The 23,192-nt window shown below is 31.5% G+C and overlaps 1 long non-coding RNA gene across 1 annotated transcript; it reads right to left on the bottom strand.

Moving 5' to 3' along the window:
• Positions 1 to 11,825, bottom strand: LOC143052820 (uncharacterized). The gene is made up of 3 exons (XR_012971259.1): positions 11,760 to 11,825; positions 780 to 851; positions 1 to 63 (listed from the first exon to the last, which is right to left on the bottom strand). It is a non-coding gene; the product is annotated as an uncharacterized LOC143052820 (long non-coding RNA).
• Between the last annotated feature and the right edge of the window lie 11,367 nt (positions 11,826 to 23,192).

The raw sequence follows: 23,192 nt of genomic DNA, 5'->3' as shown, positions 1-23,192 counted from the left end.
AAATAAACAAGGCTTGGAAGATTGAATGCTTCTATTGTTGAAAGTGCGTTGTTTTGCAGGTCTCTTAAAAGATGTTAAGATAAGTTTAAGTTTAAGTTTATAAGTTTATTCCGATAACGTGTGTGTGGTAACAATAATATACAGAAAACAATAGTAAAAATGGCGAACATGTAAAATACAATGTTAATTTCAAGAGTTGGGATGGTTAGTGTATATGACCGGCACATACACACATTCTCACAATCAACTTCGATGTAACTGCTTATATTTACAACAACCAACCAGAATAAAAATGATCATCAACATCAATGAAAATACAGTTTAATATGGTCTCACGGTTAACACAATTACCGAATTTGTCCTATTAGAATCGAAATAATTCATTTTACCATGGGTTTGGCATTTATTTATATTCGTATTCCGTAGCTTAAGTTCAGGGTAAAATAATCAAATATTAATGCCCAACCCATAGTTTTATCAAAACAAATCTAGGGCTGCCATGACGTATTTCTTAAACAAACAACAAGTTATACTCAAAGAAAAAAACGGGAAATTTGAGTTTTAAGAATACATTAAAAACCGTCTCTGTCTCTGACTTAGTGGCTCAGATAAGAATAATGCGAAGATATAGCAGAGGAGGCTATATGTCTGCTGACTAGAGACACTCGAGTTTGTTCCACTCCTGAATCCTCCCTTGAACTCAAATTTTAGATCAACTAATTTAAGATATAGTTTCTTTTTTTTTTTAAATAAAACATAATAAATATATTACAACTTACAGCCGATACAATTTGGTCATGTTGATAAACGTACTACTTTCTAGTGACCGTATCTTGTTGTTATGTAGATATCTAAAACGAGAAAACAAACATGCTTTGCTGAAGCAAAGTATACACACAAGTACAATGATAATAATGTGATAAACAGCTAAACAGTGTTAAAGTCTTTTTAATTGAGTAAAAAGAGATAAGATACATGCAAACGTAAACAATTTCCAGACCTCCCAACAGACGTACAATGGGTGTCTCAACACGATACTCGTTTCCTGCTATTCGATCATCTATCACAAATTAATATTCACGTAAATTCAGTAAGTAGGGTCTTAAAATGTTTGTCATACACATGAATGACACAGACAGTTAAGTTTGAATCGACTTTCTAACATTTATAGAAGCTACCGACAATCACTAATACCGTCTACAATACTTTACACTGGTTAAAATCAGATCAGGGTCAATTATATAATGAATGCTAATATCGATATTTTCTTTCACATACCCATATTGATCCCCTTTACAAATGCGTTAATAGAAATATACAGTTACTCACAAAAACTGAAGACTAGGAAGACCCATAAAAGTGAATGGTTCTATTGTAGATATTTCATTCTGAGATAGCTGTCTGAAAAGAGAAGATTTTATAAGTTGAATGAGTTCTTTAAAACTTAGAAGAATTATATTGATTTATGAATATTATGTTACAAAAAAAATCAATTTAAGTAATTGTATAGATAATGATGATGAAAAAATGAATATCAGCTGTAGACGTCACACATATGACACAGCTAATCAATTGTATTTAATATATTTGATGTACTTGTTAACGATCATTACGAATGAAATACAAAGTGGAATAAACGTCAAGTATCTTGCAATGAAAAAGTATATCTGAGGGTATAGATACATATTGTACCAGAGTGAACCAGATGTTGTCAATTTAGGACCTTTACGAAGATTTACTGCGTTAATTGCAATCTGGTTAAATTATACAGGTACTCACAAACAAACACTTTGATTTGTTTGGTGAATATCACATTTTAAAAGTATTCATCTAAGTAATTTAAAAAAGTTTATGAATATTTTTTAATATATTTTTGTCATTGTTATGCATGTTAAAGATTGATTAGAATAACAGGGGTTGTGAGATATATGTCAACAATAGTAGAGCGTTGTCACATTTTTTATTAAAGGTAGGAACGAACGTTAAAGGAGAATGCATTACATTAAAATTAATAACATTCAGATAAATGTTCACGAGACAACAACCAACTAACGAACGATAATCTTCAGCATTAATGCAAATAAAGTGAAATATGAATTTAACATATACATTGTAGTTCATTCTACATAATAAGTGTTAAATAATAGGAAGAAGATAAAACAAACAAGTAACACTGAAAGAAAACCAGAAAAGTGGTCTTTAGGAAATACTAAAGACAGTCTCTGTCTCTGACTTATTGCTACATATAACATGTATACGAATAAGGCGAAGATATAAAAGAGGGGCTTCGGAATATTTCTGCTGACTAGAGACACTCGTGTGCGCTCCAAGTCTGAATTCGACATTATAGAATAAATAATCATAGATATTGGTTTGTTCATTTTTATGACTTTCTTTTGAAAGTATCTTGTTGAAATTAAGATATGTATATAATGAGAAAACAAACGTACTTTCCTCAAGCAAAATGCATTCAGTAAAAAAAATACCAGATTCGGAACAAAGTTTACCGATGATTAGGCCTTTTTAATTTCGTAAAAAAGACGAATCGATGTTTCAAACTAACTGTTATAATTTAGTGATCATACAGTGGACGCACGTTAACACAGCGTGCAAACATTTCGATAGTTGACTTCAGTGTTCTCGTTTACTATGAACATTATAGAATTATAGTGCTTTAGTATCAATCATTTCCTCTTTTTAGAAACAAAAATCGAACATTTTGAATTAGATTTTAAAAGAAGGTATTTATTGATATTTAAAGGTGATAATTCAAAATGGAATTAAGGGGTTATGATATATGATTAAAATGAAGTTGGATAAGACCTACAATGAAGTTTCGGCTGTTCCAATGTTCAAATATTAAAATTAAAATGTGGAAGGTTGATTGCGTCCTGGGTTAAACATGCGACTGCCTTATCCTTTTGTCAATTTCGAACCCTTTAACATCAACTACAATCGAATATATAACTTATAACGTTAGACAGAGGACGTTTGCTGTACACATATTTTTGCTGAAAAGGTTTTTAGACAATTTACGTACTAATTTAAAATATACATATATGCCACGTTACTGTTACCAAAGCGTTTATTAACCTCAATATTTGAAATATTGTTATCTTTTTAATCTTTCTTTAAAACAAACATGAATATATTGCTTCTTAACACGACAAACTAGCGGTAACTCGTAGAACCATAATATGTCGTGATTGCTAGTCAATAAATTGTGTACTATAGATAATTACGACCAAAACCCGGTTGACTCATATCTAACTCTAATCTAGATCATTACGAAAACTATATAAGGTACAGATCTTCAAATAGTAAACAAACGTCATATATTAATAATTCTTATATGATTTGCATATCTATAAATACTTGAATTGGATTGGTCAATTAGAATTTTTCTCTAAGTTTACACTTCGATAAACCATGTTTCCGAAACTACTTTTGTAATCTATTCATGCGCGATACACAAGCTTGCAGTGATCCCGGGATTTTCAGCAAATTGAGATTAAAAAAGAATTGCATAACAGTTGTGACTATTCTAGTGCATATATAACAAAAAAAGAAATAAATTTATTTCACTAAAGCTTCGAAAATGTACAAAAATTAAATTTAATAAAATTCCGCGAAATTTCATGAAGGATTTGGCGAATTTACGTCATGGCAAAACACGACGTCATACGAATGGAAATTTTCAAGGTAAAGATTATTTCGTTACGTGTACGCTTCAAATTCGGATAAAATTTAATTAAAATGAAGTTTTTGAGGTAGGTGCTGTTTCATTTAAGATTCCGTTGTATTTATCGGACATTTATGGTTTTTAGAAAGTCAAGATGGCGGCGTACTCCTTAGTTACGACTTGCCATTGTGCTTTTGATGGTAAATATATATAGTAGCCATCAACAAAAATTATGTTTGGCTGAAGAATTATAAGGATTAAACACATTTTTTCTAGAGGTTATTGATGTGTAAACCGGGGCTCTTACTCACAAACTCAACATAAAAGTCCTTCGGACTTTTATTCAGTTTGTGAGTTAATCGCCCCGGTTTACACATCAATAACCTCTAGAAAAAATGTGTTTAATCCTATAATAAAGGCAAACATTTCCTCTAATGTAAGTGATTTATATAAAGAATCAACATTCGATTTAGATATTCTTTTTAACGACCTCATTTTGAACGAGCTCCGACAGGCAGACTGTTTCACAACTTAAGGTCAAGTAACAGTAAATGAACGCCGTCTAGCGGATTCCGCGAAATATTGCGACGTTTTGTACGAATTACGTCCCTTTGACCAGATTTTGCAATGTTAAAATTGCACCCGGCGACTTTTCGATGAGACAACGTCAACGGTAAATTTGACGGAAAGTATGTTACTTCTAGGAGAATGAACTTGTTTTTCTAAAATTAAAAATTGAAAATGAATATGAAAACAGTCACGAAGACGATCTTCAAAATGAAAATCAGGTGATTGAATGGCATCAGGGACGTAGGGTGGTAGAGTTTGTATATCTGCCGACCAGTTAAAACAAGTGTGACAACTGTTGCTCACTACTATTTCTACATAATTGGGATGAGAAAAAACAGTGTGGTCTCGGAAGTATTCTATATGTAGTATGTCAAAACTGTCCTTACAAAAACCCTATATTCACTGGGAAAATTAAGACTAAGACATCGTCTAGCTGAAAATAAGCAGAAGGGGGTGCAAGTTTGGGACATTAATACTAAAGTTAAAACTTAGTATTGTACGGTAAGACTATATATCCCATATTTTGAAAATTATCACTGACACCAGTCGGAACAACAGTTTAATATTCATACACAGTTTTTAGACTATAACAAATTAAAAATAAACACAAATGATGTTTTACGATCATTAATCCATCGCTACATTTTGTATTCTAATGTTGTTGTTTTTTTGTAATGGTGTTTTCTTTCACGTCCGCAATTTCGATGTTAAAAATAGAGCACATATCTTTAAATAGATACATGTATAAATAGTATATGGTTGGAAGATTTATACATGGCTTAGTATCCTAACAGTATTGATTCGTATGGTTGTCTCCTCAAAGGAAATTGTTATATATAAAAATTAACCGAATAAAAAAAATGTACCCTAGCTGAAAGTAGCATATCTCAAATATAAAATAGAACTGTTCTCAATTCTATTTCACTCATAGAACTTGAAGGTTGAGAACGAGATTATATCGATCATCTCTATATCATACTACTACTATATACCTACTGTACTGAAAAATATGCACAGTGTCACAGACTTTCAGTACCTAAAGTAAAATGTAAATCCCGTAAGTAGTCAGTACTTCAATAAGACAGCAACCAGACAACAACACAAGGCCAAAAGAAAATTAAAAAGGAAAAGACATCTTGTGATATGCATTTGTAAGGGGGGAGGTGGCAGGAGTCCTGGTCCCGAAATCCCGGACTTTAAAACATGAAATCCCGAGGTCCCGAATTTATAGAAATTTAAATCCCGCCATCCCGAAATTCGAAAAAAAAAATAGTCAGATCCAGAAAGGATCAATCCCGAAATCCCGTGCTTAAAAACACCCTATCCCGGAGTCCCGTTAAAGGTCCCCCTTATTTGTGTAGATGGACTAAATAACAAAACACAATATTTCCAGTCTTGTCTCAGCCTGTGTGCGATTGTTTTTTTCTTGGTTTTTTTTTTGTCATATCTCAACCCCCGTATGTTTGGTTTCCTTGGAAATGTTTTTACACGATGTATTTTCTGGTAAATACACTGTACTACAAAGACCGTGCAATGTCTTGAGAGAACGCAATTTATAGAGAGAAGCACATTAATTTATTGTCACATATAATTAGATCTCAAAGGGAGTTGCAGAATAACGGATACTGGCGAATGTCAAAATTGAACATAAAAGTTTGCAAAATTATAAAGAATAACAACGGAAAATAAAATTGAAAATTTTACAGAATGAGCGTTATATTTAAAGATAAAGAACATTTAGGTCCACACTTAATATGGACTCTTAAAAAATCGTTGGATTATCTCGGTGTTGCTGGTCAGTAATGAATAAAAAATCACTGGTCAATTTAAAGGTTGTTGTAAGTGATGCAATATATTCTTATTTTCCTGTTCCCCTTATGTAACTTCCAGTATAATTGAAGTTTACATCCATCAAAGCCTTAGTTTAATTTAGTTTCCTGTTATTACTACCCCCCCCCCTTATTTGTAGCATGTTGTGTATCATGTACTGATTCTATATATACTTCGATCATACATATGTACACTTATGGAACAATAACCATTTAGTAAACTTTTTAAAACGTGTTTGTAGACTTGTATACAATAAATTTTATACAGAACAAAAAAGATATTAACAAAGATGTCAGTTTGTCTGCGTGTTTTACTTGTTAACTTGCAGATGTATAAATAACCACACGACACTCTTTCAAGAATTTGTAGAATCATTGATATAATGTTTGTTTATATATGCAATGTTAAGCAGCAGTATATGGACAGTTCTGTCGTGATATAGTACCAAAACACAAGCTATTACATGTTCCGCTGCTAAAGAAACTGTTTTTTTTCTTCAAAAGTGGCCAAATCATATATCGGAACGGAGAAAAAGTGTAAACAGATGACTTACAAGATAGTCTAAGAGATTTATGAATTGGTTACCCAAAAATGACAAAGTTCAACTATCTCTCATTAGAGCAAATATTAATAAAGATCAAAACCCTGACCACATGCAAACAGACAGCAAAGTGAAAACGTTCTAGGATTCAAACTGTAGATGTTTTGCGGAATAACTATTAAGGGGGACGGACGGACGGAAGGACGGGCGGCCAGACGGAATGACGGGCGGACAGACGTACAAGGGTAGTTGAGGGGGGCATAAAAAAATATAGCTTCAATTACATCTGTTATTGCGTCAACTTGTAGACAGTAACCCTGATGATTTCTATTTTTAAGTTTTTACCATTTTTGCGTTCATGTACTTACAATGTATTTTTGTCTGAATTAGTAATTGTTTTAGATATGAATATTGATAATGAATATGCATGTGTCATATTTTTTACAACGTATAATTTCTTTTTAAAATGTTCCATAAAAGAGGGTCTGATTGGGGTTTACGGAATGCAGAATAATGGGCAAAAATTGCAGAATGAAATGCAAAAAAGAAAAAAAGGAAAAGAGTATAATGGGGTGCTAAAATATAAAGAATAAAGAATATTGGTAATACTAAATAAAAATTAATGATAATTATCAGACTCTTATGATAAAAAGAATCTATCAATACGAAACACATAATCATGGTGCATAATCAACACGAAGAACGTTGGAAATTATTAGCATGATAACTTGACGTTATGTAATAAAAATTACGACGTCACGAATTTTGATGGGATTTTTTGCCAAAATGTTTAGTTTGCTTCGCTTCTACAGGGAAAACGAAGTCGGTGACCATATTTTTTTTTAAATATCATCTAATTCGTAAGACAAAGAGGAAAAAATTTAGTTTTAAAAAAAATTCTATGGAGCGGTTCACGTGATTTATACCAGAAACCGAAAATTGTAGAAGAAAAATATAGATTTCCCCTATATATTCAATGTAATTTAGTACCCTCTCAGACCATTTTAAAAATGGATTTTTCTTGAAAACGAAGTCGGTGACATATACTTTTTTTTACATTTTCTGATGTATATTTTCAATATCTAATTGAGTTCTAAATTTAAAAAAAATCTATGGACTAGTTCATTTACTGATCCTTGACCTTAAGCACAAGTTTACTGGTGTTCCAGACATTCCGTGTATGACAAGTAACATGTGATATAAGGTATACTTTAATTAGACATCAATCAAACGACACATAACAAAACATTTATACAAATGCAACATTCAGTCTTATGTCGTTTTTTTCCATGTTGTGATGTTATGCTATTGTTTCAGACAAGGGGAGAAGGTTTGAATCCATTAAAACATTTAATCCCGCTGCAAATGTTTGCACCTGTCCTAAGTCAGAAATCTGATGTACAGTAGTTGTCGTTTGTTTATATAATTTATACGTGTTTCTCGTTTTTTTTTAAATTTTATATAGAATAGACCGTTGGTTTTCCCGTTTGAAAGGTTTTACACTAGTAATTTTGGACACCTTTATAGCTTGTTGTTCGGTGTGAACAAAGACTCCGTGTTGCAGGCCGTACATTGACCTATAATGGTTTACCTTTTTTTAAATTGTTAGTTGGATGGAGTGTTGTCTCATTGACACTCAAACCACATCTTCCTATATCTATTATATTATAAACTGATGTATAGATAACATGATTATAAAAGTCGGTGTTACATTTTTAACCATCAAGTATAAGTTGTCAACCACTTAACATTATGTATGTTTGTAAAATGTCAATTTGTCTATATCTCTCTCTATGCAATCACATATTTAAGAACATAAGGGTTAATAAAACCAGTATTGAAACACTTCTATATGTGTCAATAAATGTTAAAAGTAAAAACATAATAAATATATCCCAACTTACAGATGATACAAGTTTGTCAGATTGATAAACGTATAACTCACTAATGACCGTATCTTGTTGTTTTTCAAATTTCTAAAAAAGATAAAACAAACGTGCATCCCTATAACAAAGTGCATGCTGTGAACATTATGATAACAAAAAGGAACATTAGTTTATCTATGTTGGAATCGTCTAGTAGAAAGACAAGTAAAAAGTAATACAGACACTGAATGAATCACCTTAACTATACACGTACAGGGAATATGTGCGTCGACTCGATACATGTCTACTGCTTTACAAAATGTACCTGCATCACTAATGAAATGTTGTTCACATTACAGAATAGCAAAACGTGTTTTAAAGTAAATTGATGACCTATAGCATCTGGTTTGAATCGACATTGAGACATGTAAATACGACGCTGACATACACTGCTACAAATGGTATGTATTTCAATGTTGCACTCTGTTCAAATCAAACCATAAACTATTGAACTGTTGAATGCAGTACCATCGGGAAATGTCTTTTTAAAAGATGTCTGAACTAAAAACGTTACGTTTTGTCAATAGTATATATAAGTGTTATATTATAAAGACTAGTCAAACTGATATTCGCATGTGTGGTTATGTTCCGGACCCTATGAGTATTTAATTCATACGTGTTTGGTCATGACCATATGGGTATAAACTCATATGGTACGACCGAACGCGTATGGTTGGGGTAATTGACAGGTTTACTTTCAATATATAACTCTTCATATAGCCCTTCTAGTTGTCACGTCATTAAAAAGACACTATCAAAGGTCATTTTATTATATAGATGTCTATTCTAGATTTGAAAGATGTCTGGTAATATGATGTAATTCAGTCATGATATACTATATATTTTTTTTAAAACACCGTAGACACATAGGAGTGACCCAGGACCCAATAAAAGCTATGGTACAGTTTGGATGTCATTGTCACCCTATGTATACATTCAGGAATACAATGAGCCATGAAAACTAACTTTTACCTCAATATTTAGCCTTTGAATTGTAAGTAATAAATTTGCATGTAGCCATTATTGTTTTTTATAAAGTTTTCTTATGCATATTATTTTAAAAAAAATACCTATATGGTCAAAATAATCATGTGGTCCGGCCCGTTAATAGCCAAACTAGTATATACTCATATGGTCCCACCATACGCGTATGGTCAGACCATATGAGTATACGTGTATGGTCCAAATATTCATATGGTCCGCAACAGTTATATATCAGTCAGTTTTAACTCGAACATGCTGATTCCTTGCAATACCTCTAAGTGAATCATTTTTACAATTATTACATTGCTTGTTTGTTTTGTTTTAATTTTGAATTTAAAAGGTTTATCACGATTCATCATGCATCAACATATTGCTAATTGAATTCTTATATATTCTAAGGAATATCATGTATCAACATTTCGTTGTTTTTTTTTCAGGAACACATAAAATGCTTAAGTGGTCAGCATACTATCAAGAATGGAAAAAGGGAATGTTTTATTCTGTAAATAGTTCGTTGGTATAAATAAAAAGAAAATTATTCACAGGTTCGGTCAAGCATCGAAGGTTTATTTTTTGGTTGATTGTTTTATCTCAAATCAGGCAGTTTGATTTTCGTTTGAATTTTTCCAGATTTTGTCAAATAATATGCAAGCCGGTTGTAACATAATACCTTTTTTCACCTTATAGATTTTGCTTGTTGTTAAAAGCTCAACCGTGACATTTATAAAGAAATATCCATAATCTTTCGAGATTTACGTCACTTCTCAATATTTCCGATATGTTATTGACAAGTAGTCTGCTAATTTAAATCAAAATCCATAATAAACTGTTAAATTCGCAAAAGTGACGATTGTATTGCTGATACTTTGTTGCTGAGCAAACATTTGAAAAGAAAAGATTATTTTTGGTGAATTCGGTAATTTTAAAAAAACTTTTTCTTTTTACATAATATTACGAAACAAATAAGCTAAAGAATATCAAAGATTTATTATGAATAAACAAAACATTAATTAAACCTCAACTTGGGTAACTCATACAGCTTAATAATTAGCAAAGGTTCATAAAAGAAATAACCCTAATGCAACATTTCGTATGAAAATTGACACATTTGTCCTAACAACATGTTACGTTGTTAATTGACCAAAGTATACACAAGATATAAATACATTATACAAAAAAAGCTAATATTTGACAAACCAACGGGACAGAGCAAGGCAGATATCTAAACATGCAATAGACTATAAAGATGTCTCCACAAGATTGCAAGTTGCTGACCATAGTATATATAGAAAACGTAGTTTGTTTCACTGTCGAATACACGACAGCACTATCTCATTTGTATTTTTAAAGATGTCATTCTATATTTCATGATTTTACAAAATGAAGATAAAAATACAGGCATGTGAAATAAAAATCGCTCTTAAAAAAAATCTCTTTGTTACACGAACATAGAGAATACCATACGAAAAAATGTACAAAAAAAACCCAATAAATACAATTATGAAAAAGAGGGACGAAAGATACCAAAGGGACAGTCAAACTCATAAATCTAAAACAAACTGACAACGCCATGGCTAAAAATGAAGAAAACAAACAGAAAAACAATAGTACACATGACACAACATAGAAAACTAAAGAATAAACAAATAGAAGATACTATATTTCCGCATCACTGACAGATAAAAATCTTGCTAGTATATATTATTATTCCAACTAACAGTACATCATTATTGGTACCAATGTAGGTAATAGTTTTCACAGAATATAGACGCACCCATTAGTTTGCTGATTATACCTTTGAAATCTACATTAAGAGTCCATCCTTTTTGGTATCAATCCAATGTTAGGAAAGATGCATCGACTAATGATCGAATAGTACCCTTTGTAATTACTCTTTGTGATTAGCAATGCACCATTATTTGTATTTTCCCAGTGCTAAAACAGAAGAAGGACTAAAGGCATGAAAGCATCCGGTATTTACAGTACACATGTAATGGTGTTGACTACGGCTGGGTAAATGAAATATATTTATTGACATGTGCTCGTCCAAAGCTCTTTTATAAATTAACATTTATTAAGAAAGCTCAAACCTTAACTTTTGAAATGTATTTATAAGCATGAAGAAACAATAGCACTAATATGAACAACTTAGCAGGATAACAGGTTGCTAAACACCAACGACCTTGACTTAAAAAAACAAAACAAACAAATAAACATCGTGACTCACAGTTCATACAAGTTTGTCATGTTTACAAACGTATTGCTTTCGATGGACCTTATCTTGTTGTATTGAAGATCTCTGAAATATAAAACATGTCTGTGTCACTATAATACATAGCAGGATAACAGGTAAAAATATATTATTGACATAAAATAGTTTCACCAACAGTTGCTATCTGCTTTGCCTTTGCAAAACATCAATGACCTTGACTTAAAAAACCAAGTGTTGTTAATTGATATCATATGTACATAAATAATGTTGAATACTTACATATATTAGTATGAAAAATCTGAACAGTATGTGTTGTTATTTTGTGATAAATATCATAGATTTTATAAGATATCTTTGACATGAAATTTTAAATATTTAATTTGAAATACAAAGTTGTTTAATTCCTCGGAAATAAAATAAACGGAATTATGTACAGAAAAACGGAATTAAATTTGCTGACATATTCCACGTTATAAGTAGATATGTGTTTGCTTACTATAACAGCTCAGTTGTTTGATTCCATTTAGTTATTGTCATTCATCTGTCACAACAAAATGCAGGTATTTATTTATTTGTGTTTTTCTGTTTAAGTAATAACATTCACATAAAAAAAACCAGATAAACAAGTACATGATGGGTAAGGTTGTCCTACGATAAAACATTATGTGCTGGTGATTCGGTCCTGACTGGTGCTGGTAATCATTGCAAATATGTAAACAAAGACGAAAATTATGATTTTTGACGTTTTCTCGCATAAAAAATGGATGGAAGGAAACTGTTGAGATTATTTAATTAGGTTTCTTGTGGGTTCAGAAGCAAACAATTAAAGATGAGACTCTCTAAACTGTTTCAGCGGGCGTAACACAAAACTGCTCACTTTTAGAAAGTCTAGAACTGAAAAATGAAAACAAAAATGCTCCTGGAGTCCGCTATGTATACCCAAATCCACACGACAAAGTAATTTTTATGAAAAACTGTTCAGTTTATTCAAATTGTGCATTTTGTCAGTTAAGAGGTGTCCTGATTCTGTGCTGGTGTATCCTTTCATTGTGCTGGTGTGTCCTTTCATTGTGCTGGTTGGTCTGGATACGATACTGGTGATTATGGGTAAACGTTTGTAATAATTCAAACACACGCTACATAATCAATTAAATTTGCCTGATAATTGTATTTAATCGAACATGTCACTACTGTTTTTTTTCTTTTGTGCATCCATTTGGCTGTTTAATATGCGTTTCCAAATAAACGTCACTTATATAACATAAAAGGGCAACATCTCCCGTCCATATTTGAAGACATTTATCTATTTAGAATAGTTTATTTAAGATATGTTTGGCCCTTCAATTGATTGTTCTCGACATAAAATGCTAACTGAAACTAAAGTGAGTATTGTGTTCACAACAATTATTGTCATAAATGTATTAAACATTATAACGTCCTGTGGAAGATTCTCAGAAGATTGTTTTACTGTTCAATTTATCGTTGATAAAGTGATGAAGATTATATAGGGGTTAAACATAGGATAAGAAGAAATTGATAGCTATTTTCGGTGAAAATTTAAACCTTCTTTGCAGCAAATACACAAAGTTTTCTTGTTGCCGTAAATGGTTAAATCTTCAACAAAATCGCAATAATTTGTTTGAATGAATAAAGGGTTTTTAATCAAATGTTCATGGAATTTGATATACTATTTTGGGTCTAATCCTGACTAGCTGTCGGTATGTTGTTGTTATACCGCCCATTAACTTTCACATTTCCATCTTTTTCTAATAATAGTTTACCCAATTGATACGTGACAAGATTATAACCCTAGTAACTGGTGTTACCAATCATGAATAGAACACTTTAGGTTAAAAAAAATCAACAAAACTATTTTCATCTTGTATGTCAAACTGCAAAAATTTCGAATACAAGAGGTTTTTTATTAAATGTTATTATAATCTGTCTATTTCTAGAGTTCTATGCATAGTTTTTATTTCAGATGACAATGATTCTGCATCAAATTATTTTGATCAACAATTTTAGAATTTTAAAACTCTTCCAAGCTTAACAACCTTCAAGATGACCTCCAAATTGATAATTCAAACCAAAAACCGAAATATTATTGTCATCTGTTTAGTAAACACAAAATTGTTACAAAACAAATGTGATTTTAGCTGCTGAGGAAACGTGATTTTTACGCACTGAAACGTACAACAAGAACAATATGTATTTGATTGAATAATAGAAAAAAGAATCTACAGTATCGTACACATGTGTCAGAGAACCAATATCCAGGATGCTTAGGTTAATATTGTGACAGATATTTGACATAAATTTTCATGTCCAGTTTTTAGTTCAAGTAAACTTCACGTTGGTCAAACTAACTTTCTTTGGTCAAATAACTTTCTGATAGAACAAATACTACTTAAATCTTTGTTTGAAAGTAACAGATGAAAAAACAAGTCATAAACTTCGGACAATGGTTGACATGGTCAACTTACGTCAATAATTTAACTTTGATAAACTATAGGGCACAAACTAGTACCAAAGTCATTAAGTGATTGCTATATAAGTAGAAATTCTGCTTTGAGACGTCAAAGTTTGAATTTTGAAACTTATAGGTAAGTCATGATTTTAAAAGTATTAAATTTTAAAGTAAAATATTTTAAACAAGTTTATAAAACTAAAATAAAGATAATTAAAAGTTTTCTTAAATAAAGTTTTATCAAAATATTTATCGTTTTCTGTTAGGGAAATAATTGAAAATATTTGTTTTACTTAATTGTTGTTTGTAACTGTTTTGTATTATTTTTGTTTTTATTTATTTTATTAAAAAGTTTGAATTTTGAAACTTATAGGTGTCGGTCGATCCCGGCCTGCCTCTACATCGGCAACAACGTCCGGCCTGCCTATACAGCGGCAGCAATGCCAAACACCATCTTAGGCATTGTTCCCAGCTAGTTTCCCCACTACGATGTTCCCAGCTAGTTTCCCCCATCATGGAAAGATTCCAAGACCATCCCTCACAGAGTCATTCGTCTGTTGAGAGTTTGGGTCTTTAAAGAACAACTAACTATGGAGACCAACATACTACATAACATCAACAATACGAATTCCATAAATTAATTTGTTATAATATTAAACTTAATTTATTAGCTTAACTCATATAACGAGTGTTATAGAAGTGTCCTAAAAGTTTGCCGTGATCAAATAAAGTTGTACTCAATTTCACATGATGAAAACATTATCTTTCAATTAGTTTAATTGAGATCTGTAGCTGGCATGCTGGTAACTGTTTGTAGTCCCTTGTTAATGTTATGCATCATTGTTATTTTGCCTATTTTCTTAAGTTACCTATTCTGACACAGACTCGGACTTCTTTTAAACTGAGTTCTAATGTACGTATTGGTGTATGTTTGTTTATTCTACATTGGCTATAGTTATAGATGGAGGGTTGTGATCTCACAAAACATGTTTAACCCCGACGCACTTTTGCGCCTGACCCAAGGCATGAACCTCTTGCTTTTGTTAGTTCATTTATTTGTTATGGAGTTTAGTGTGACGTCTATTTTAATTGTACTAGTACACATCTGAAGCCCGCCATCGGGGGCGGAATGTTCTCGATGTGTTGAAGACCCATTAGTGACTGTTCGCTGTTTACTGCTATTTTGTCGGGTTGTGTTTTCTAAGCAATTCTCCATTTCCATTCTCAATCGCATTGAAATAAATACTTTATTCTATACTTATGCTCGCAACCTTTATAAAAACCATTTACATTTTGATTTTTCGGTTCATTGTTGAAGGTCGTACGGTGATGCATAATTGTTAACACCTAATTAAGTAGGTTTATGATAGAAATTTGCATTAATGACCTTTAATAATTGACACTTTAAACTTCAATATAAGAGCACAGAACCAGGACATAGGTGCACAGAACCAGGACCGTTTTTAAAATCACCAGCAAATAGTCCGGACTATTACGATTACAAATCTTCACGTCTTTTGTAGTATGCATTATGATTGCCTGAATCTACTTCATGTTAATTTTGGTTAATAATAGTCTGATTGACAATCGTACACCACATCTCTTCTTCATATGGTTTTATATAATCTATGTGTTATGAAAGAAATAATGTGTCGTTGAAAATTTTTCCGCACTTGTATTGTCTAACCAAACCTTCAAATAATTGAAATGAGATTACAAACTGAATATTTAATATATATACACGTACTTACATTCTGTACAGCTGCTCACAGTCTGCAAATGTGATTTCAGGAATTTCAATAATAAAATTGAAGCTGATGTAGCTGTTATTGAACAGAAAATCCACAGTTAAAGAATTTGTTAGACAATAAATTAATGTATGTCTGTTTATAAGATTTGTTCAATAAAAAAATACTTAGGATTTAAGACATTCCAAAACAATGTTTCCAGAAGGAATAGAATCAATGTTACCGACTTCATTTCAACAAAGTTATCAAAACACGAATATTCAAATTTGCAGAACTTTTATTCTAATGTTGGACATGAGACTATATGCATACGTTAAACAGCATGACCACAAAGTATTACAACCGTAATGTTATGCATGTTGTTTCGTAGGTATTAGCTTTGTCAATTTGATTATAAGCATTATACCCTCCGCCGATGGTGAAACACTTATATACTAGAAATGTTTTCTTCGGAAATTCTTAATGTGTAGGGAACTATTGTTTCTAAAATGAAACATATGAACAATTAAAATATGATAATCTTAAATATACAGCGCAAACTATATGCAATTAAGACAGATGACATTGTACGTTACTTGATTATTTTGAAGAACGTCTTTTATACAATATGCAGATGATAAGTACGATACATTACACACCTACTGAATAAATGTGGTACCAATTATATATGAAATATGTCACAAATCTAATTGTATGTACATACATAGTGTGTAGCTGTGGCATCTCTTTACATAATTGAACACCAATTTCTGTTATGTTGTTATACTGGAGATCTCTAGAAAAAAAATCATCAAGTTGCAATATTATCCAAGCACAGTTCGTTTGATGTGTGTTTTGCAATTAAAAGTGACAGCTACATAAGATTTACCAATATCAGATTACCTGTCATTTGAAAAAAATAAAGTCTGATCTAGTTGGAAGTGACATTATGTTTCTACTAAATGTTGCAAATAGGAGTTCACGGCTGATATTGTAATGTGAATATTCATATTGAATATAAATATTTGTTGCATTTTCAGCCTTATTTTTTCCTATTTTGAGCACATCTTCATATGAGATCTGGATCTAGTAATCCGTCAATTATGTATGTATCATTGTCGTTTTCCTTAGTTTTTTTGTTACCTTTTCTGACATCAGACTTCTTTTAAACTGAGTATCAAAATAAATATTACATTTTTTACTCAATCATGCATAGGTTAGAGCTATAGGGGGTTGAGATCTAACACAACATGTTTTACCCACTGCATTTTTGTGTTTGTTCCAAGTCAGGAGCATTTTGGCGTTTGTTAGTCTTGTAAAATATGACATTGGTAAAAAGGACAAAATTAAATGACTCCAGGCCTGACTTACAGATTGTACGTATCCTTTGGAAGTGTTGGAATGCGTCCTAGATATTTAGAGTTACAGTTTATTGTAGAGCCTGACGAATCATCAACACAAGAGCAAGTCGACGGACATGTTCCTTCTACTAATCCAGCACAAATCACAGCAAAAACGAAGATTAGAATACTATTCGTGCTCATTATATTCATATTACATCGCTGAAAATGGAAAAAAATTGCAACATGAACACATTTACAAAATTTACAAAATAAGAAAAATAGTAAAGATGATGTGTAGTCCATTCACAGGAGAAGTAAATGAACAAAAGTCTATCATCAACTTGTTTTAAGAGTATGTTTATTGCGCACTCTTCTTTCAATGGAAAATTGTTGCTTTTGTTAGAGTGAAAAACAATACATGCTAGTACTTGAACAAAATAATGTTCTTACCTGATTGTTTGAAACATAGACAATGATTAAAACAGTTTAACCAACATGCCAATATATTTCTGATATAACATCCCATTATCAAACACGGAAGGAGACACAATGCATGTCTTACGTAGTTTAGCTTTACAACTGACACAATATCAAATTACTGAGAAAAAAATTAACAAAAATACAATGCACGATATTTTTTTACTATTATCCGTCTTATACATTTTCACTTAGTGCACAAACACCCATCATATGGAAAATAAAAAAAGGAAGAGTTCCACCAACATTATCAAAATTCAACATTCACTAATTGTATAACACAAATTTCACTTACATACTATTATCAATATTGAATATTCGATCAATAAAATTGATTATTAGATTTTAATATTTATGTTCAATATTTAACCTTGAGCATACTTTATCATTCGTTGTTAACATTCGACTGTCAGTAAACATCTGAAACTTATATAGTTGATTCAAGTTCACAAACTTAACATAGCATATTTATAACATTTGATACAAAATGTGTGTGATAAGGATGATGACCGTTATAATTAAAACTGATTTATAATCACCTATCAGTGTCACCAAACAGATATACAAATGGACTGAGTGTATGATATAGGACGCATAACTGAACGCTTTATTGATGAGTTTATCCTGACATACTTGTCTATAGATGGACTGGTCTTAAATAAGCGAACCAGTTAGACCCCGCCCAGTCAAGTGAAATTAATCAAGTAATACATACCTAAAAGTTTGAAAATTGCATAATTCGTCTGTCTTTTTAACAATTCACTTGGAAGCTCAACATATACCTTCACGAAACTTACCAAAGAGGAAAGCCTGGCTAACCATAGGTCTTGTGTATGTTCCTTTATAATTACAACAAAAGAGGAAGAACTGGATCTTCCATTTCTGTATTGGAGAACTAAACTACATACAAGAGGAATGACAGATACCAGAGGGACAGTCAAAATCACAAGTGTCCTTACAAACAACGGTCCATATTGCTGGGTCTTCCAAGTGCTTCACAAACCCTCTATCTAAATTATTAACAATTATTTGATCAGCAATAAAGACGGGCTTCAAATTTATTGTGAAACTGCCTATTCTAGAGGTGGCAAGAATCAGATGTGGATACTTAATAATTCCAAAGATCTTTTAGAGTACATACAATCTAAATCTCTTTGACCTTGTAATAAAATTAAAACATTTGTCGTTTCTACACAAGTATTTCACATTCCAAACTAAAAGACAAATTGAAATAGTTGGTATTGCCTTGTTTCATAAGCAAGAATGGCCAACGTAGATACAAGTATCTTGTCTTAGGGAGAGATAACACCTACTTTGTAAAGACACAAAAACTAAAACCAATGCTATGAAGGATGCATGTACAGGTATTACTATATCTCTTTTTCAAGATATAAATTGAATAATGTTTGCCAGAACAAATATTATCATATACATGTATTTCAAAAATATTTTAAAATGTTTTTTAACTGTAATCATTCACCGGAATAACAATTTAATTTTATGAATAGGTGTAAAATTATTAAAATCGATCAAAATGTTAATGAGATATGTCAATGACAAAACAGCCCACCAACTAAAAAAAAACAAAACAAACATCAAGTGGTCCACATATGTTTCTTCATTTAGTATATGTCTTTATAATACTTTAAGTGAGCGTATAATTATGTGTGACTTCAAAATTTGGAAAATTCATTAAAAAACCACCACTCTCATAAATTAAATGAAGCATTTCGACCTGAAGCTGAAGTATAACAGTTACTGAAAACAATAATAAATCAATTGATTTTGTTCTTGTACATTTTAAAAGTCCATAAGTAAGGCTCGTCACGTTTTTGGCTTAACAGGAAATCCGACTTATGTTTTGAAGTGCATTTTTACGAATGAGATCATTTGTGTACATACCTTGATTCTATCTTAATAATTTGAAATAAATGCATTTAACAGCTAGTCGTTTAACATTTTACCACAATGGCATTGTTATTTTAAACACGCATTTCCTGTTATGATGCCTCATTACAAAGACATTTTACTTGCACCATACATTTTATTTTCTAGTTATATAAAATTTTAATGGGCATATATACACATACAATGTACATGATGTAGCATTACAATATGAAAATCAAGGAATTTGAAGAGAGATAATCTGCTCTTTCTGTATTATACATTTAAAGGTTACGCAAATATGAGTGAATCTAAACGGTTTATCTAACTTTCTTCACATTTTACCAATTTTAAGGAATATGAGGAAGGCGCTACCTCAAATGCCAGCTTTTTTCCAAGTTTATATAAAAAAATAAGATGTGGTGTTACAACTCTCCACAAGAGACCAAAATGACAAAGGTATTAACAACTACATGTCACCGTACGGCCTTCAACCACGAGTAAAGCCCATACCAAAATATTATTGTCCATGTTTTTACAGAACAATCTCTTATGTTGAAACGTTTTCAATGTAATTTTATCTCACCTCCAGTTTTTAAGAGATATGATTGGTTAAAGGACTACACATGGAGACTATGTATTTTTGATATAGGGTGTCCTAAAAGTAAAGGGTTGGTTACCATATGGGGTTAGTAAGGAGTTTCTTCCCTTTAAAAACAAAAAAAAAGATGCCACAACCCCTTATAAGAACAACACATTTTTGATGAGGAAAAAATCTGAAATGATTCAACAGAAGAGGAAATTGATGATGAAACGTTGAAAAAAGTTCATAAAACATAGTTAAAGATACCAAGTTGTTTTTGGTTTGCATAACGGAGTTACTTCCCTTTAACAAAATCTGAAATGATTCAACAGACGAAGAAGTAGTATACCGCTGTTTGCATAATTTCATCGTTTGAGAAAAAAATAGGATAGGATCGTAGTACTAAGAATAAGAGACTTGATCACTTTGATAGGCCGCTAGTCAAAATACCACATAAGAAGGTAGTCGGTAAGATACATTCGTCGAACGGTATGCTAGTGACCTAATACGATATATATGTAGGGATAAGTACTAAGCAATTGAACATACTCAAACATGGATTACCGAACAGTCTGATTTACCGTAAGGTATTCTACGATATGAAATGCTCCAAGCTTGCATGCATGCATGAACTATGTATAGTAAAGTAGGATAATTTAACATTTCCTCAATACTTTTCTAATGAAAATGCCTAAATGACCTTGTTCTCATAAATCATACTTAAAATATTTCCCCCTAGAGAAAAAGGGAGGATAGTTTTAACTACACATATTGATAGTTATTTTTTAATATCAAAAGAGCACTGGAAAGTAATTACATATAGGTACACTCAAATCTAGAGATTACATGTTGTTCTGATTGATGTCATTGAAAGGCATTATTCAGTACTTCAATGTGTTGTATATAAAGTAAACATACAGTTGAATCCATGACAAAACAGTATTTTTTTTTTAAATTTCAATCAATACATTGACTTAGTCATCGGGTCAGAAAAATTCAGATACTCATCTTCATTGCTTAGAAATATATAAAATGACACATTCTAAAGAGATTGAAAAGGAACAAAGCAGCACAATGTGAGTAGACTGTAAAAGTGCATGTTTCGTTTTCTCTTTCTTATGATTAATGCTTTGAAGACTTGGACTTTTATATTATATCTATTTATAATATAATTAGATAAGCAATTTGTATTGATGTTCATGTAAAAATAGGAAAATGTGGTATGATTGCCATTATGTTCATAAATGATATTTACATTAAATATCAATATCCCAGCGGTAAGAATAATTATAAAGTAAATATGCGTTCTTACCTGTCGTCCCTTTGAAGTAAACTCTAAATGTTGTGAATAAAGTTTCTTACCTAATATTGTTATACTTTTTTCAGTCAGGACCATGTACCTATTGACATTAACACATACTTCAATTGCAGACTCATTCTATAATTTTGATTGTCAAAGCAAATACAACGCAAATACGTTATATTAAAAGGTACTTTTGACCTAAATGTCCTTGACGAAATTGCTTAATATGTACCTCGCATGACATTTAAACTTCGCAAAATGATATGCATAGGTACGAATAATACAATGTAAGGTAAACAAATTTTAAACTATTGATCAAATTTTACTTTTACTACATACAGTAAGGTACTTGATATTCACTGTGTTGTTACGGGTAATTTTTGGTCTTTCTACTTTTGTATATCAATTGCTTTGTACACTTATAAAGACGGTTGGAATATACGGTATTGTTGAAATTGTGTTCCAGTTAATACTATACAACTAAAGAAGCATGATAAGAAACACAAAGAGTTCGCACGTGCACCATATTGACATTATCAGGCACTTCAAACGACAAATTCTTTTTTTCGTATTGTGCTTAATAACTTTTGAAAATGCCTGTACATGTACCAAATCAGGATTATGACATGTCTTGTCCATTCGTTTTTGATGTGTTTTGTCATTTGATTTTGCCATGTCATTATGGGCTTTCCGATAAGATTTTCCTCTGAGTTCAGTATTTTTGTGATTTTACTTCTTATACATTGACAGGACACAACAACATGAACCTTGATCTAATTTCATTTTCTTGATCACACTATTGTAAAGAACAAACAAATATCCAAATTAGCAAATGTGGTATAATTGCCAATGAGACAATTTTCCGCCATAGTTAAAATGAATGGGATGAAAGCAATTGCAGGAAACGTACGATCATTAACATTAAAAAAACAATACCGTATGGTTGGCTATAATTAACAAAACAGTTTACGAAAAACAATTATAACATACATGTACGCGAACTAACTATATACTACACCTATGTTTGAGTGACTTTGTAAGATTTACTGATATGTTTATTTGAACCTAACAGTGAGTTGTTTTGCATGTCTGGGATGCATGTTTATAGGCCTGTATAGCCTTTTGTTTGGTGTTAGCCAATGATCCGTGTTGAAGGTCGTACTTTGACCAATCATGGTTTACTTTAACGAATCGTGACTTGGCTGGAGATTTGTTTTCATTGACATTCATGACACAACTTTTTATATCTATTTATACAGTTTCGGCTACTGGGTCTCAATTAGTGTAGCATGACCGTATCATGTCTCTGTGAGTTGCTCACTCATGTTAAGCATTATAATGGAACTATAAATCAACTGTCATAAAAGTTGGAGGTATCTATAGAGATGGCACGATAGTATATACATTCCGGAATTTAGGTTGCTCTTTTGTGTGCCCTTCTTTTGCCAAATGTATCGGAACAGTGTGATTGCACACAAAATACAGTATGTACTGAACATGCTTTGCAACACTGAAATGAATCAGGTGTAAACTAAAAATATATTTTTACATACAGGGGAGTTTTTGATATTTTGTTTAAATTTTGTATTGAATGCATGGTAGAATACACAAAATCACTGATAGCCTTATAGTTATACAGAAAAGGTAAACGATTATCCTACATA

The sequence above is a fragment of the Mytilus galloprovincialis genome, chromosome 11, assembly GCF_965363235.1.
Source record: "Mytilus galloprovincialis chromosome 11, xbMytGall1.hap1.1, whole genome shotgun sequence".
NCBI lineage: Eukaryota > Metazoa > Mollusca > Bivalvia > Mytilida > Mytilidae > Mytilus > Mytilus galloprovincialis.
This window is presented reverse-complemented; position numbering and strand designations above follow the sequence as displayed.